This window comes from Monopterus albus, unplaced genomic scaffold (assembly GCF_001952655.1).
Source record: "Monopterus albus unplaced genomic scaffold, M_albus_1.0 scaffold154.1, whole genome shotgun sequence".
NCBI classification, from domain to species: Eukaryota; Metazoa; Chordata; class Actinopteri; order Synbranchiformes; family Synbranchidae; genus Monopterus; species Monopterus albus.
The window spans coordinates 1,254,730-1,260,199 of NW_018128034.1; the positions used below are offsets into that span (position 1 = coordinate 1,254,730).

The 5,470-nt window shown below is 43.2% G+C and overlaps 1 protein-coding gene across 5 annotated transcripts in view; it reads right to left on the reverse strand.

Moving 5' to 3' along the window:
- The window catches only part of eepd1 (endonuclease/exonuclease/phosphatase family domain containing 1), a 28,547-nt gene that overhangs the window by 15,876 nt on the left and 7,201 nt on the right, over positions 1-5,470 (reverse strand). The window lies entirely within an intron of this gene.

A 5,470-nucleotide genomic window follows, 5' to 3' on the forward strand; every position in this document is an offset into this window, starting at 1 on the left:
TTTGCTATTTTGTTCTGAACATATCTGATATGAGATTTCCAGGAGAATTTGTCATCAACTATGACACCTAGAAATTTAATTTCATATACTCGTTCTATATTAGCTCCCCCAATTGTCACTTGCAGTTCGCTATCTAGTCAACGATTCCCAAATACCATAAATTTAGTTTTATCCATTTTATTGGCTTGAAGTCAAAGCAATATGCAATGTATCAACACTACTTAGATGTGTGTATACATTCACTGTGTAATTCTGGCCTAATTATAATGTATGTTTAGATTAACTCTGTTATACAAACACAGCAGCACAGGAGCAGCTGCAGCTGAGGAGGTAGAGCGTTTCCTCCCCAACAAAAAGGTCAGCGGTTTGATTACCGTTCTCCCTACTCCACATCTGGGCAAGACACTGAACCCCAAGTTACTCCCAGTAGCCAAAGCAGCACTTTGCAGGAACCGCGTCGGTGGGTGGGTGTGTGTGTGTGTGTGTGTGAGATGGCGCCACAGATGGCTGCCTCAGTTCTGTGCCAGAACCAAATTCCTTGCTCAATAAAAGTGATTATTGTTATCATCATAGACAAACATTTACCAGTGAGTATATTTACAAATGGATCATCAATAATACCTATTTCAGTTTTCCCGCACCTCCACCTACTTCTACTGGTCAGCCACCCCGCTGCGTTTGACTGAACAGCTTCACATTCTGTAACACTGAGCTGGTGAGAGCAGAAACTGTGTCATGTCTGTTTTCAGAACAAACAGAGTCACAGGGACAGTTTCCTTCTCCTGTAGGCGTGGTCACTCTGCACAACCCAAGAAACCCTGCTACACTCCTGCTAGTTCAATTCCTGATCCTCCTGTTTCCACTGACATGGATTCAATCCCAGCTCACCCTGAGCTGACCTGAGGTTCAGCCGTATCATCAGGACATGGTGGATAATGCTGAGTCAGTGATGTAGCTATTGCTTTGATTGTGCTGTCAGGCCTTCAGAGGTAAGAATGTGCTGTGTCTGTAAGAGATAACCCTCACACAAACACAGAGAAGAAATGGAAAGAAGCACAGGCAAATAGAAAGGCTACAGAAAGACTCCAGCATTAAGCCTAATCCTTCAGTGTCAGTGAATTTCCAGCCTCCATATCTCTAAAAACAGTGAGCGCCAGTGTTAACATTTTCGGATTAAAGCTAATCTAAGGACACACTAGAGGTTGCATAATCAGACAGGCGAAAGTGGAAATGACACCTCTGAGGATTTTCAAACCCCACATGAGGAAAAGGCTCTAGGCTGCAGTTCACCATAGTGCACATATTTAAAGAGTGCACAACCTGAGTGCTGAGCGCTTAGAGTGATAATGACTGCAGCTCTCTGACTTTGAGAGGGTTAAACATTTTAGCTCCTAGTTTCCCTGCTGTCATGCTATCAGGCAAAAATCTCTTTTATCTGAATTGTCAGGTTTTCAGGAACTAACACTTTCAGCTGTAAACAGACATAAACAGCCACCAAATGTTGGTCTGTGAGGCTGCAATATGTTTTCCACACATTTACAAATGTGTTTGAGTTCAAATTATTCCGTTACAAAAGTTGTATTCCAATTTTTTATATCAACATTGAATCAAATGTCTGTATGTTTAAAAAGGCAGCTTTACTGAGGTGCACAGAGAGAGGGTTCTTGCCAAAGCTGCAGCTCCAAGGAGCCTTTTAGCCTATTTTAGCTCATGCTTTTGGTTTTACAACACATTTATGATGATGACAGTGGTGTGACCCAACCAGATGGATTGGGTCACACCACTGTCATCACCCTCTTTCTAGCTGGATGTCAGGTTTGCTCGGCCGCTCTGGCCTCCCTGGTAAATGGTAAATGGACTGTATTTTATATAGCGCTTTCTCACAGTGTGTTGCACTGGCCAAAGCGCTTTACAGAGATGATACACCATTCACCCATTCACACACTGATGACGACAAGCTGCCATGCACCGGCGCTAGTCAAGCCACCAGGAGCAATTCGGGGTTCAGTGTCTTGCTCAGGGACACTTAGGCATGCGGGGAGACCGGGAGTCGAACCACCAACTTGCTGGTCAGGAGACGACTGCCCTACCTCATGAGCCACAGCCACCCACTCAATGTACAAGTGTTTCACTGCAGTTACATAAAATATCTATGATATGGTTACATCACATAACAACTGTAGCTCACTGTCCGACCTCTCAGACTCTCCGGCCCGTGGCTCCACTCTTCCCTCCCAGGCAGGTCAATGCTCAGTCACCTATCTGTTCTACTATTGTCATCATCTCTGTCTCCACCTTCAGTAGCCACCATCACCACCGAGCCCAGGAGTGACCCAGCCTACGCAGCTCGGCCCAGCTCTCCATCTCCTCACCTCCTACTGTTGGTCAACACCCGGTTACTACTCATCGACAGGACTACGCACTATTTCCCTCTGTGCATTTTGTTATTTCTCCTCATCACTGTACATAATAAATCACTGCTTGCATCGAAGTCGGCTACCTGGGTCCGCCTCTTTCTCGTTCGCTCACTGACAGGTGCGAACGGCACATAACACTGGAGCTCTGTTACACTGTTCAGGACCAAGTTTTCAGAGGGCGTATTCCTTTAGCCTTTGCTGTTCAGATCTAGGATTTACTTTAGCATATGCCATAACTCTCCTCATTCGATACTTCTAAGGTCATGCATCTTTTGTTTCAATCCCACTGATTAAAAGGGAGCTGCAGTCAGTTTGATTTGCTGCTCAGTGTTAAAGTACTGCTGTAGAAGATAAATAAGCCCAATGAAACGGGGCTGGGATAATTTTATTGGGCCAAGTGGCTCCAGGCTGGCAGGGTTCACTCAGCACCACCCTAACTCACTGTCAACCCACAATAAAATGCTGTGCCAATGGAAATTTCCACATGAGCACCCAACACCTTGCTGCGTCCCATCCTCACGACCTCGGCGCTCACTTTGGTGAATCAGGTTGTGTCCATTTCACTACCGTCACTGACAAAGTGAGTGTGAGTGAGTTTTAAAGGCATGTGTGATGCTGCTGCCAAAATCTGTGCCTGCCCATCCAGGCCTGCTGTACAGACCCCAGATGCTGCGGACATCACCTCTCCAGCAGGACTGTGTTCGTGTAAGCAGAGATGTCCGGAGTGTGTGTCACCAACAAAGCCTGGGAGTGGCTCTGCTGTGCGTGGCAATTTAATTTATTGAAAGAATGAAAGGTCCTTTGTTTAGAATTGTTCACACAATGCTAGTCTAAAATTAAGCGCTTCATAATTTGATTAAGGTAAACAGATGAGAGCGTGGTTAATGAATACTGGCCATTCTCACGTGTTGTTAGTGCTTGTTCTTCTAAAAGTCCAAGAAACAATCCCAAGGTAAAATCAATACCTAATGATGTCTGTGTGTCGAGTACAGAGCTGCAGTCATGGTGTGGTTCCATTAACATAAATGAGTACAAGACAAAGAATAACTAATAAACTCTTTAGTCTTCATCCTTTATTGAAATCATGATTAAGTCATTATTAGACTGAAATGTTCATTTGTGCTAAATGCTAACTGTACAAATGAACCAGAGCAAGGCAACAAACTGTGTGTTGTCTAAAGTGTGTCCATGGAATGTTCTGCTTTCTTTCTGCAGCCACACTTAGATCCATTCCCTTATGGTTTTATAGTATGTATGCAAGAAAAATGGCTTTCATTTGTGAAAGAACCTGACCTGCATAATTGGCATTGTTATTAGTTTAATGTTGAGCTTTCTGCCACAGAAGCAGGTAAAAACAGTGCCGGGTGATTCTGAATCTCCACAGAAGTAGTTTGCACTTAATGTCCAACTACATCACATTGAATCATTCCGTTTTGCAATCAAACAATGTCCATAGGATTTTTAATTGACTGAAATCCTTTAATAAAGGAGTTCTTGGAGATTTATTGAAAATACTCCTTCTCTCTCTCTCTCTCTCTCTCTCTCAAACCTGTGAGTCGGTGTGGGTCAGTATCCATTCTGAACTGACAGTGGAGCCATCAGGCTTAGCCTCAAAGGGCACAGAAAGACAAAGTAAGCAAATCTTCTCTGCGACTAAGCCAAGGACACACTGCATTGTGTTAGTTGCGGTATCCAAGAATTACAGCGACATCATTGGCAAGTGCACTGAGAGATCCTACTATTTTTTTGAGCTGCTCAGTGGTACACATGATCAGATTAGCTGCATTGCATGCAAATTGGGTGCACTTTGAAGTTGAAGGCAATGTGCAACACGAGATGTGTGTATTTAGAGTGAATAGGTGGAGGACATAATTTAGATAGCTAATCTGTGCTGGCTTGGACAAGTCTGAGTCAGCATGACAATTTATGTAACAGAGATACATTTAAAACCAAACTGCCTGACTGGCTATATGTTCTTTATCTACACATAGGAGAACCAACAGCACTTCAGCTGATTAATAGTGAGGTATTAGGCCACCACGTGGCACCAGAACAGCTTCAGTGCACCTTGGCATCGACTCTCCAAGCCTGTGAACTCTTCTGAACAAATACATTTCCTTGGCCGGCAAACTCACCTGACTTAAACCTCATTGAAAATCTATGGGGTATTGTCAAGAGGAAGATGAGGGAACACAGACCCCGAAATGCAGACAAGCTGAAGGCCAATATCAAAGCAACTTGGGCTACGTCTGCACAACCGTCAAGTCAGCAGTCTTCCCCATGATTCTGAAGCCTACTAAGCCAGACTGAGACAATTTCAAGGCTGAGGAAACCTTTGCAGGTGTTTTGCATTAATTAGCTGACTAGATTGGGACACAGGGAGCCTACAATGTTGAACTTTGTCATGATATTCTAATTTTGTGAAATACTGGATTTGGGTTTTTTTTTTTGTCTTTAATCCATAATCATCAAAATTGAAACAAATAAAGGCTTGAAATATTTCACTTTGTGTGTAGTGAACTAATATAACATACAAGTTTCACTTTTTGAAACAAATTATTGAAATAAATGGACTTTCCCTCGATATTCTAATTTTTTGGCACATACCTGTATTCCCTTATCTAGTGTTTTGATGATGGTGGTGGAGACACTAACATGTTGTTTCAAATCTCCCATAGCTGTTCAGCTGGGCTGAGATTTGGTGGCTGTGAAGACCACAGCATAGGATTCACATCAGTTTCATCCTCATCAAACTGTTCAGTGACCCCTCGTGTCCTGTGGACGGGGGCTCTGTCCTCCTGGAAGAGGCCACTCCCATCAACACATCGTATTGATCTGCAGTGACCACGTCATCATCATCATCTGTATTTGTTACATATCTCCACTTATTTTTTTTTTCCCCAAGTATTTCCTTTAATTTGTCGCCTGTATGTACAGTGGGGCAAATAAGTATTTGATACACTGCCGATTTTTCAAGTTTTCCCACTTACAAAGAATGGACAGATCTGTAATTTTCATCGTAGGTACACCTCAAATGTGAAAGACAGAATCTA